This window comes from Vipera ursinii, assembly GCF_947247035.1.
Source record: "Vipera ursinii genome assembly, chromosome: 2".
In the NCBI taxonomy this organism is placed as follows: Eukaryota; Metazoa; Chordata; class Lepidosauria; order Squamata; family Viperidae; genus Vipera; species Vipera ursinii.
The window spans coordinates 228,097,118-228,110,477 of record NC_139513.1 but is presented as its reverse complement, the minus strand read 5'-3'; the positions used below and the strand labels follow the sequence as shown (position 1 = coordinate 228,110,477).

General features: G+C 38.6%; 1 protein-coding gene across 1 annotated transcript in view; it reads right to left on the bottom strand.

Moving 5' to 3' along the window:
• The window catches only part of PCSK5 (proprotein convertase subtilisin/kexin type 5), a gene marked incomplete at both ends in the record, with an annotated part of 224,946 nt that overhangs the window by 204,613 nt on the left and 6,973 nt on the right, over positions 1–13,360 (bottom strand). The window lies entirely within an intron of this gene.

Sequence of the window (13,360 nt, the reverse complement as noted above, 5' to 3'; positions counted from 1 at the left end):
ATGAAACAAGGTTTGAAAAGTGTTAGCAGTTTACCTACTACCTAACAATATTCTCATAAGTTAACCCATTTGATAAGAGATATTACCAAAGAAGCAGCTAAAAAAAAATGGGGGGTTGGTATCAACATCAACACTGACTTTGTAATTAACTACCAAATACTATAGATTTCATTTCTATTCCTTAAGCAAGAGTAAAATTTCAACAAATTGTGATGGTTCATAATAAGGAATATATATATATATATATATATATATATATATATATATATATATATATATATATATATATATATATATATATATATATATATATATATGTTTAAGTATTTGTCAAGGCTTTTTGAATGGACCTTGCTAATTAACTCTTTCATTCCTGTTTTGGCCCGGCTCAGGGCTTATCCACAGGAACTAGTCAACTTATGACAGCTCATTATTTGTGCAAATTATTCAAAATTGCTAATAAAGAATTTGGGAGGCTAAGATGATCATTTCGAACTCATTTATGTTCTCATCAGTTAGTCATACCCTTTATCTGAGATTCGAACCCGGGCTGATTGTATATCAGGCAGTGTTTTAACCTCCTGAGCCACGGGGTTCTTTCTCTCTTATATTAGCTGGAAGGCAAGGCAAATGTATGTTTAAGTATTTGTCAAGGCTTTTTGAATGGACCTTGCTAATTAACTCTTTCATTCCTGTTTTGGCCCGGCTCAGGGCTTATCCACAGGAACTAGTCAACTTATGACAGCTCATTATTTGTGCAAATTATTCAAAATTGCTAATAAAGAATTTGGGAGGCTAAGATGATCATTTCGAACTCATTTATGTTCTCATCAGTTAGTCATACCCTTTATCTGAGATTCGAACCCGGGCTGATTGTATATCAGGCAGTGTTTTAACCTCCTGAGCCACGGGGTTCTTTCTCTCTTATATTAGCTGGAAGGCAAGGCAAATGTATGTTTAAGTATTTGTCAAGGCTTTTTGAATGGACCTTGCTAATTAACTCTTTCATTCCTGTTTTGGCCCGGCTCAGGGCTTATCCACAGGAACTAGTCAACTTATGACAGCTCATTATTTGTGCAAATTATTCAAAATTGCTAATAAAGAATTTGGGAGGCTAAGATGATCATTTCGAACTCATTTATGTTCTCATCAGTTAGTCATACCCTTTATCTGAGATTCGAACCCGGGCTGATTGTATATCAGGCAGTGTTTTAACCTCCTGAGCCACGGGGTTCTTTCTCTCTTATATTAGCTGGAAGGCAAGGCAAATGTATGTTTAAGTATTTGTCAAGGCTTTTTGAATGGACCTTGCTAATTAACTCTTTCATTCCTGTTTTGGCCCGGCTCAGGGCTTATCCACAGGAACTAGTCAACTTATGACAGCTCATTATTTGTGCAAATTATTCAAAATTGCTAATAAAGAATTTGGGAGGCTAAGATGATCATTTCGAACTCATTTATGTTCTCATCAGTTAGTCATACCCTTTATCTGAGATTCGAACCCGGGCTGATTGTATATCAGGCAGTGTTTTAACCTCCTGAGCCACGGGGTTCTTTCTCTCTTATATTAGCTGGAAGGCAAGGCAAATGTATGTTTAAGTATTTGTCAAGGCTTTTTGAATGGACCTTGCTAATTAACTCTTTCATTCCTGTTTTGGCCCGGCTCAGGGCTTATCCACAGGAACTAGTCAACTTATGACAGCTCATTATTTGTGCAATTATTCAAATTATATATATATATATATATATATATATATATATATATATATATATATATATATATATATACACATACACGAGGAATATATATATAATAAGGGATATATATATAATAAGAGACAAATGAGTTTGAAATGGCCATATCAGTCTCCCTTTAATTCTTTGTTAGCAATCCCCCCCCAAAAATACACAAATAATGAGTTGTCACAGTTGTGACTACAGCTTGTGGATGGCCTTGGGTTAGGCTGATACAGGCAATAAGGTTTGGCCCGTATTTGGGCCTAGCAAGGTATTCTAAAATACTTAACAAATACTTAACATAATAAGGGATATATATATATATATATATATATATATATATATATATATATATATATATATATATATATATATATATATATATACATATATATATATATATACACATACACACACACACACAAGAAATTTGAACACTGGGACAAAGTAAAAACCTAAAGTAGTTTTTAATAAAATCAAGCTTTCATTGGCCAAACTGCCATTGTCGTCAGGATAAAGTATATCGTTGGCGTTTTTGCACTCCACTCATGGAATACGTCATCAGTCTGTTTGTTTATATCGGCCGTATTTTCTCAAGCCGCCTCGCACTCGTTTTTGCAGGCTGCAATTGTCTTTGAGTGTTTGCTGTCTGAGGGAGATCGCTGTCAATGGAGCTCTGGCCTCTCTGGATGTGCTCATTAGCCATCAATCAGACGGCTCCCTTCACACATCCGTCTACCGTAAACCCACCCATATGGGCAGGATACTCCATTACAAGAGCAATCACCCCACGACTCACAAGTTAGCTGTATTAGAACCCTTTTTAAGCGAGTGGATATGCACTGCAGTACACAAAAGGCGAAAAAGGAGGAAAGGTGCCATCTTTACCGCGTCTGCAGAAGCAATGGATATCCACTAAATTTCATCAGACAATATACCAAACCATATGAACCTGTCCGTAACCAACATGTAAACATCTCGATGGCACGGATAACACTGCCTTACATTCATGGTGTATCTGAAGCCACGGTGCGCATACTGGCCCCCTATAAAGTCAGTGTTGCCCACAAACTTGATCAGACCTTGTGTAGTCATGTCATGCACCCAAAAGATACGCTTCCCAATGGAGAGAAGTCCTCAGTTGTAAATAAGATGGCATGTGAGAACTGCCATTGGGGAGACTGCAAAACGGCTGAGGACTAGAATATACTAACACGAGCTTGCAATCAAAAGACAGGAACAACATTCACAGGTGTGGGCACACATGGCCACACACAATCACACCTTCCATCCAGCAGGGATTAAGGCGATCACCTGTGACAACACCAAGGGTGGACAATTGTTCAAAAAAGCCTGTTATTCCAATCACCTCTCAATCAACCATCATATAGACCTCCCCACTGCATACCAAGTCCTTAGGATTTGGGAAAAGGAACAGCACGGACAATGTGAACGCAGACAATGTGAACACTTACAGGGCACATCGCCAAACCAGGATCAGGATTGCATAACTACACAACAACCCCACACCACAGAACATGAGAAAGAGGAAGAACAATCATTAAGATCTTTCGGTATGAGAACACATGCAATGACAAGAGCAATGACTATGACTGATAGAACGGGCAGTGATCCCCCTTGGACAGCAAACACTCAAAGACAATTGCAGCCTACAAAAATGAGTGTGAGGCAGCTCGAGAAAATACGACCAATAGAAACAAACAGACCGGTGACGCGTTCCATGATTGGAGCGCAAAAACGCCAATGATATAAATGTGGTTTCACCGCTCCAACAACTTTATCCTGATGACATTGGCAGTTTGGCCAACGAAAGCTCGATTTTATTAAAAACTGCTTTAGTTTTTTACTTTGTCCCAGTGATCGAATTTCTTGCTTCAATTTCAGCATGCCTGGGATTTGTGTTTTTAATTTAATTAAGGAATATGTACACACACACACACAGAGAGAGAGAGAGAGAGAGAGAGAGACATATATATATGTGTGTGTATGTGTATATGTATATATATATATGTATATATACACACATATACATATACATACATACATATACACAGACACACAAATCTCTCTCTCTCTCTCTCTCTCTATCTATCTATCTATATCTATCTATATCTATATCTATCTATCGATCGATCGATAGTATAGATGTAGATAGATATAGATAGATCAATAGTATAGATATATATATACTTACTTATAGATATATCTATACTATCGATCGATAGTATAGATCGATAGTATAGATAGATAGATAGATAGATAGATAGATAGATAGATAGATAGATAGATAGATAGATAGATACTTACTCCACTCCCAGTAACTGATGGGAACCTGTATGTGGGACCATGGGTTATCATTCATTTCTTCCAATACATATTTCAATATTTCATGGAGGTCACTGATCTTAAGTCCTAACTAGACCAACTGATATTTCTAAGCCTTAGAGTAAAAAAGAAAATTTCTTTAATCCTGAATTATTCAGTGTGCGGTTTGTTTAGAGATCTTATTTGTTCATTCCATAGAAAAAGATATATTCATTCTCTGAAATGAAATACTGCATGTATATTGCTCCATCTTATTTAACAGAAGAGCAACAACTCTATGTCTATTTTCATGTGAATCAAAGTTAAAATAACCCAAGACAAGATATGTAATCAGGCATTCATTTATTATTTTATCTTCACCATAAGATATAGTCCTCAACTTAGAGTCTGCTTAGTGACTGTTCAAAGTTACAACATTACTGAAAAAAAGTGACTTATGACCTTTTTTCACACTTATGAACATGGCAGCATTTCCATGGCCACCTGATCAAAATTCAGACGTTTGGCAACCGGCTTGTATTTATGACAGTTGTAGTGTCCCAGGGTCATGTGACCACCTTTTGTGATCTTCTGACAAGCAAAGTCAATGGGGAAGCCAGATTTACTTTACAATTTCTGTGATTCACTTAACAACTGTGGCAAGAAAGATCGTAAAATGGGGCAAAACTCACATAAATGTTTCACTGAGCAACAGAAATTAGGGCTCAATTGTGGCGATAAGTTGAGGACTAACTGTATTTGCATTTCAAACAAGCTTATAGCATTCATTGTAATTGATACAGTAGACTACAAAAATAATCCCTTTTACTTGGAACACATTATAATATCAATAGACTATCAATAAACATTTTATTTTTCAACTTGCATTTGTTATTTTTATAAATAGCTCAAGGCAGTGAACATACCTAATAACATACCTTGTGACATTCCCCCATAACAACCCTCTCAGGGGGGCTGAGAAGGAGTGACTGGTCCAAAGTCACCCAGGCAGCTTTCATGGCTAAGGCAGGACTAGAATTCATAGTGTCCTGGGTTCTAGCCTAGTGTCTTAACCATTAGACCAAACTGGCTTCCTATCACTCCAAATGTCTAGTTAAAATAAATGCAATATTTTCATTTTATTAACCTCAGAAGAAAATTTAAGTAAACAATTTACCTAGACCAGGGGTAGGCAACCTTGGCTCTTTTATGACTCGTGGACTTCAACTCCCAGAATTTCTGAGCAGCGGCCTCAGGAATTATGGGAGTTGAAGTCCATGAGTCATAAAAGAACCAAGGTTGCCTATACCTGACCTAGACAATCACCCAATGCAATTAACAAGAAGCATTTATTAAAGTTGTACATTGCCACAATGTCTACCTGTGCCACAAATCCAAAAAGCCTGGTAATTAGTGGACTTACTTCCTTGGAACAGAGCCATCCCTTCAAGAGTTCAAGTGCAATAAACAAAATGTAACTTCATCTTGCTTGGATTCAACTGTAGATGGCATCATCCCATCCAAACCATGATAGCCTCCAGTCAATGGGACAGAATTTTGGCACAATCTCCTGGTGGGCCTTGTGAGAGGAAGAGATTGCAGTACCAAGCTGAGTATAATCAGCATACTGTTGGTATCACACACTGAACTTTTGGATGATTTCCCACAGCAACACTATGCTGAATGGTAAAGGAGAAAGAAATAAGCCCTGTGGCACACTACTGTAGGACAAGAGCAGACAGAACCTGGGGGCAGAGTCAAGTGAATCATCAATCTGGAGTCCACTATGTTCCCACAAATGGTGTAAGTCTAATCCTCTTGCATTCCACTGACTCTTTATCTAGTGCCAATTTAGTGTTGATCATTAGTTGGCTAGATTCTTGTGAATAAAAAGGTAAAGGTTCCCCCACACATGCGTGCTAGTCGTTTCCAACTCTAGGGGCCGGTGCTCATCTCCGTTCCAAAGCCAAAGAGCCAGCGCTTGTCCGAGGACATCTCCGTGGTCATGTGGCCAGCATGACTAGACACCAAAGGCGCATGGAACGCTGTTACCTTCCCACCATAGTGGTCCCTATTTTTCTACTTGCATTTTTACGTGCTTTCGAACTGCTAGGTTGGCAGAAGCTGGGACAAGTAACAGGCGCTCACTCTGTTACGCGGCACTCGGGATTTGACCCGCCAAACTGCCGAACTTCTGATCAACAAGCTCAGCATCCTAACCCACTGAGCCACCGCGTCCCTTTTCTTGTGAATAGGCATGATCAATAAACCACTTAACTGGAACTTGATGTGTGGTCCTGATTCTTCATGCCTGACAAGGAAGTGACCACCTGGTCAAATTGCCTGACTGCTACTGACTGGAACTGAGGTAGGAATAGAATGACCATAAAATACTGCCACTCATCTTTAACCCCCACAGACAGTTCCTAGGAACACCATAGTTAATGGCCTGATAAGCAAACAGGAGATTTAGATCTCCATAAAGATCCCAGCAAAGTTTATCGACTATACAGCAACTAAAGTCATATCCATTCTGTACTCAGGCCTGAAAAGAGGCCAGATAATCTATTTTCTGCAGAGTACTTTGCAGCTGCATCAATCACTACATATTTAAGTATTTCCCCCAAAGTGAAGATTGGAATAAATAGTCTTCCTTTAAGGAGAGGCTGCCCAGAGCTTCTTTCAAGGATGCTGAAATCATCCCTTCCCACAGAAAGCATGAGCCACATTTTGGATCCATCAAGTCACCTTTTCATCTCCTGTACAAGAGCTAGGAAGGGAATGGTCCAATTCTGTAACTGGCAAGGGTCATATCAGAGAGACCCAGTGTAGACTTCAGATTATGCAGACCATAATGAGTCCAGAAAATAGAGCTAGGATGGCTCAAACACCATATTAGACTCTGCCCACCTTTGACAAATCCAACTTACTTTGTTAGCAAAATGTATCCAATGTGAGTGTTCATACTGTCCTTTTTTTCTCCAGAGCAAGGCTGTTGACCCACCTTACAAATTCAATCAGGTAAGAAAAATAATGATGCTATAGGCTATGATTTGAATTTGAACTTGTGCTTGGTTACATTTACTTTTGATCTTTTTCCACCAGTGCTTTGGATATTATTTCTGGGGGTTCAGTTCCCATAACTGCTCAGAGAGCCAATCTGTGCCTCAGGATCAGGACACCAAAGGGGATCACCTAGGAGAACATTCATTGAGAGTCTGGGCTACAGGAAAACAAAGCCATTGGTGAACTCACCTATGACATAATTGGGAAATTCCAAGAAACCATCTGAATTCATGTATTTAAGACACATCCTAACCCTAAAACATCCCACTCTGCAAAGGTCCTCATAGCAGTTAATCTTAATTGGATCAGAAAGAGATCCAATTTGACAATGAGACAGATCTAATCTTATCACGTTCTATGCAATTTCTCTGAGCATGTGTCAAGCTTGAGAAGACTGGAGGCAAGTCCATGACTGCCAAAATATAACTGGCAGATTTGTTGATGCCAGTTTGGCATAATTCTGGTAAAATGGCTGGCATGGAGCCTGAAGTCAATCAACACCCTAAAGTGGTGTTTCTCAATCTCAGCAACTTTAAGATGTGTGAACAATTGCGAGAATTCCCCAGGCAGCATGCTAGAAGTTCAGAAAAATACCTACCTCATCTCTAAAGCCCAGCTTAAACTGAGCTTCCTGACCCACTACCTCAAAAGGAATGTCCCTGGTCACATATCATCCAGTAAGATCTATATCACCTTCCTGACTCTTAGTTCAAGATTGCAGCAGGACTCAAAACACAGGAGGGCAAATGTCCAAAAGTATAGCCCCACTCAACCAGATCTTAAAAATAAATGTCTGGTCCATCATCTTATCCAGAACCAAGTCATAGATTAAGCATCGTCTTGGCCCTGGCATTTACCAGCATCAACATAATCCAAAATTGTGAATGATTCAACCATCAGGTCTTGACTGGGGCTTCCAAGCTGGAAATGGATGTTCACAATAAATTCTGATCTTTCTTCCCTGAAATGACCAAGCACCTTCTACCATATCTTCCAGGTACCTAGGATACCTGATTATAATTAGGATCATGTTATCAATGTCCTCCAAACTGTGGACCCATATTAAAACTAACTAATCACCTTCCAACCCAAATTGAAGAACCACCTTAAGAACCACAATATTAAATCACACAGTAATTAAATCACAACTATATACAACTCATACCCACAATCTGACTTAACCCACAGTGCCCAAAACAAACTTCCATAAATGACTTATCCTCAACTATTATTTACTACTCACATTCAAAAGTGCCAGCCATTTTACCAGAATTATGCCGGACTGGCATCATCAACAAATGCCCACCTTTGCAACTTTAACAAATGCTATTATGTTTAATAAAAAAGGTAAAGGTAAAGGTTCCCCCACACATGCGTGCTAGTCATTTCCGACTCTAGGGGCCGGTGCTCATCTCCGTTTCAAAGCCGAAGAGCCAGCGCTTGTCCGAGGACATCTCCATGGTCATGTGGCCAGCATGACTAGACACCAAAGGCGCATGGAATGCTGTTACCTTCCCACCGCAGTGGTCCCTATTTTTCTACTTGCATTTTTACGTGCTTTCGAACCCCAATTTACCATATCTGATCAATCAATACATTATTCATTAGGCAACCTACTCTGATCAGTCTCCTTGAATGAAGTCAAGACCACTAACTGCTCTCTTATTGACAGAGGGTTTCCTAACTCCCTCTGAATATGATCTGATCTACAGTTTTTTTTCTTTTCTCATTTTTTGTTCTGCATTCCCCCTTTTCTTCTTTAATCTTTATTTAAATTTAATTTTATGTTATAATAAACCTCAATCAAAGTCTTTAAAACATTCTGGGGCTTTGTACCTTAGGGTGTTTGTTTGATCAAGAATGAATTATTCTGTAAAAAATGTCACTTATAATTCAGTGCTTAGCCTCCTCATAATATCAACATTCTGCAGGTTTCTTTGTTGCTCAGATTTATTCTTTATAGTCCATGTCTGTATTATTATAATTTTATTGGAACTGGTGTGAAACAGTACCTGATGGAAAAAAACTACAGGTCCTCCGACTTATAATAGTTCATTTATTGACCGTTCAAGAATAGAATGGCACTGAAAAGTAACTTGTGGTCGTTTTTCACACAACCATTGCAGCATCCCCATGGTCATATGATCAAAATTCAGCTGCTGGACAATTGACTCATATTTACTGCAATTGGAATGTCCCAGGGTCATGTGATCACCTTTGGTGACGTTCCTACAGGCAAAATCAGTGGGAAAGCTGGATTCACTTAACAACTGTGTTACCAACTTAACCATTGTTGTGATTCTCTTAACAACTGTGGCAAGAAAGGTCGAAAAATGGGGGCAATCGTCTCTTAACAGCTGTCTCACTTAGCTCAGCCTCTAACTTCTCACCCAAATATCAAACTCTAAGCAAATTTCACATATAAATAAAGTATACGCCCATTGCTCCTAATCCAGTCAATTCATCTCCCACATATCCTGAGTGATGATTCGCTATCGGGTTAAAGAGAGGAGCTTCTGTTGCTTTTTGTGCATGCTCTTTGATCCTACAACACTGGAGCCTAATAACAGGACATGCCAGCAAAAAAGTTCAGGAGGGCTCAGCTGCTTCTGCGCTGTGCCTGGCAATGGCATCTTCCTGCAAATAACCAGAACCCCAGAAATCCTCTTTTATTATATCTATAAACTGGGAGTTTATTCTCACCATTCCTTGACAGTCTTGGTTTTCAACTTCTTCTTGCGCAGAATAGTCCAAGACTGATCTTAGTTTGGGAGTTAATGATTATGGATGGGTGGATACTGTCAGCAGTAGCTGCCACTAATGGAACTCTGTCTATATATTGTATGTTTTCTTTATTAAGCCAAATACCTTGAGAAAAATACAGCTGAATTATGGGCTTATGTATCTTTATTAGTTTATCAGTGTGAAGACTTGGGCAATGCATTTAATGAGTCCAGAGTGGTGAATAAAAGAGAACAAGGGTCTAGGAACTGAAAGCCAACAAAGTATAATACCATATTTCTACTTTGTGTGTATGTTTTACATGTGGTCATGTGTATACAAGAAATGAATGGAAAAGGGAGGTAAAACAAATTTTAGCATGGCGATGTCTGTTTTACATCAAAACATATAAGCTGAATTTTTTTTTTAAAAAAGATCATTCTGTTTGCTTTAAACACAAATAAATGAACATTATTGCTTAAATTAAGGGAAATGGCACTATTAAATTTGAAGAAAAGTAATTTGTTTTGCTCTGCCCTTTGCCTGATAATAGGTTATTGCTGCAGAGTAGAAAAATGTGAGCTTAAAGGATTACATCTGATCTTTTCTATGCTCTGGACTCCTGCTGTGAGACAGACAAATTCAGGTTCAAGGCACTGTTATTGCTTTGGAGCTCAGATTCCATAAATATCCCTTTGCTTTGCATTCACAAGGGTCCTTAACTTGCCTCAGTAGATTCTTCTTTCTGTTTTCTAGGCTCCCGCTGGGGAACAGACAAATGTGTGTGCAAAGCAACGTTTTGGGAGTGAGACATCACTCTCCACCAAAACAAAAAAACCCCACTAACCTCAAAACAAAATAAAACCTTACTGCTGGTTTTCAGTTCTGTTAAAAACTTCACTCTGCCTTTTTAAAAACTATTACTGTTAAATCCTGTAACAGCTAGCTGAGCAGAGAAATGTGTATACCATGAATTTATATAGCATTCATAATGTGTCTGAAGTTATCCCTCAGAACTCTCGCCAATATGTTGTTGCTGCAGTGGATTAACGTGTAATACGTTCTCATGTGTGATACTATCCCATAGATGTATAATATAGCTTCACCAATGAAGGCTGATTTTAATGATTCTGTCCTAGTTGTCAGTCAGCATCACTCTCTAAGAAGTAAGAAACAGTAGACATGAGACCTGTTTACTGATAAAGATATATAGAACTTCACTAAGAAGCAAGGGTCTTTGCTAATTACGCTGATATGATTTGAAAAATCATAGGCTATTTTAACAAATGGCAAAATATTTGAGAACAGTATCAAAGCATTCCTGACTTCTGAGCTTTCTGCCCATTGGTTCTGTAGTATAAGATACTACAGTCAAAATATCTCTCATGAAACCGTAATCCAAGCTTTCTGCTGATTACCCCGCCCGTACACATGCTCACACAGTTCTGTATCTTAAAAACTCTACTAGCAGCTCAGAATTTTCTTCAAAGCTTAGTAGAAAATTTAGTCACACAACTGAAGCAGCTTAAAAGCACTCAAAATAAACAACCAATACAGATGTAAATGGGTCCTCATTTTCTGTGAGATTTGCTGAAATAAAAGGGAGAGAAAGAACTCTTTGCCTTTATGTTTCATGTTGCATGAATGTGAGAAGTGAAACAGAATTTAATTTTAGTTAGACAACCAGGATACAAGATTGATAAATGACAACATGTGATACTCCCATTGGTAACAGCAGAGTTTTAGCTCATTTGCCTCAATGAGTGCCTGCTTAATGGCATCTATTAAGATGTGTTGTTTGACATTCTTCCAAATAATATAGCCATGGATGGCTGTGGTGGTGGATGGGTAGAGTAATTAAATTACAGATATGCATGATAATGTCATTATATAAATGCTGTAACTTATAGACTTGTATCAGAAGATAAGACACATATATAATTGCAGCATTTATGTGACACCTGTTGGAAAATTAATGTAGGTAATTTCCAGTTTAGTGTGCACCCAGCAGACTCCTGGTGAATCCCTATACCAAGGTCAGAGCAAACCCTCACACTACCCAGTACAGTTAGAAAAAAAATAGCTTGAAATGTATTTATTAAATATCAGCAAACACACACACACACACACACACACACACACACAAACAAATGAACTGTCAAAGTGGAACAAATGCACGGCAAAAGCAGGAGAAGAAAGGAACATAAAGAGGCAAGAATTTACATTATCTATTTATCCAATTTATCAGAAGAAATGGAGTAGCCTTCATAGTCAATAAAAGAGTAGGAAAAGCAATACTGGGATACAATCCTCAAAATGACAGAATGATCTCAGTTCAAATCCAAGGCAAACCATTCAATATCACAGTAGTCCAAGTCTATGCCCTAACCACCGGTGCTGAAGAGGATGAAATTAACCGGTTCTATGAAGCCCTACAGCACCTTATAGAACTAACAGCCAAAAATGATGTCCTTATCATCATGGGGGATTGGAATGCTAAAGTAGGAAGCCAAAAGATAACTGGAATAACAGGCAAGTTTGGCCTTGGAGTACAAAATGAAGCAGGGCACAGGCTGATAGAATTTTGTCAAGAGAATACGATGGTCATAGCAAACACTCTTTTCCAACAACCCAAGAGACGGCTTTACACATGGACATCACCAGACGGTCAACACAGAAATCAGATTGACTATATGCTCTGCAGCCAAAGATGGAGAAGCTCTATACAGTCAGTAAAAACAAGACCAGGAGCTGACTGTGGCTCAGACCATGAGCTTCTTGTTGCAAAGTTTAGGCTTAAATTAAAGAAAGTAGGGAAAAGCGCTAGGCCAGTCAGGTATGAATTAAATCATATCCCTGTTGAATATACAGTAGAGGTGACAAATAGATTTAAGGAATTAGATCTGATAGACAGAGTGCCTGAAGAACTATGGACAGAGGTTCGCAACATTGTACAACAAGTAGCAACCAAAACCATCCCAAAGAAAAAGAAATGCAAGAAAACAAAATGGCTGTCTGAGGAAGCTTTGCAAATACCTGAGGAAAGGAGGGAAGCGAAAGGCAAGGGAGAAAAAGAAAGATATGCCCAATTAAATGCAGAATTCCAAAGAATAGCTAGAAGAGATAAGAATGCCTTCTTAAATGAACAATGCAAAGAAATGGAAGAAAACAATAGAATAGGGAGGACCAGAGATCTTTTCAAGAAAATTGGAGAGATGAAAGGAACGTTTCATGCAAAAATAGGCATGATAAAGGACCAAAATGGCAGGGACCTAACAGAGGCAGAAGAGATTAAGAAGAGGTGGCAAAATTACACAGAAGAACTATACAAGAATGAGCTTAACGTCCCTGATAATCACAATGAGGTGGTCACTGACCTCGAGCCAGACATCCTAGAATGTGAAGTGAAGTGGGCCTTAGAAATGCTGAGCAACAACAAAGCTAGTGGAGGTGACAGTATTCCAGCTGAGCTATTCAAAATCTTAAAAGACGATGCAGTAAAAGTGCTACA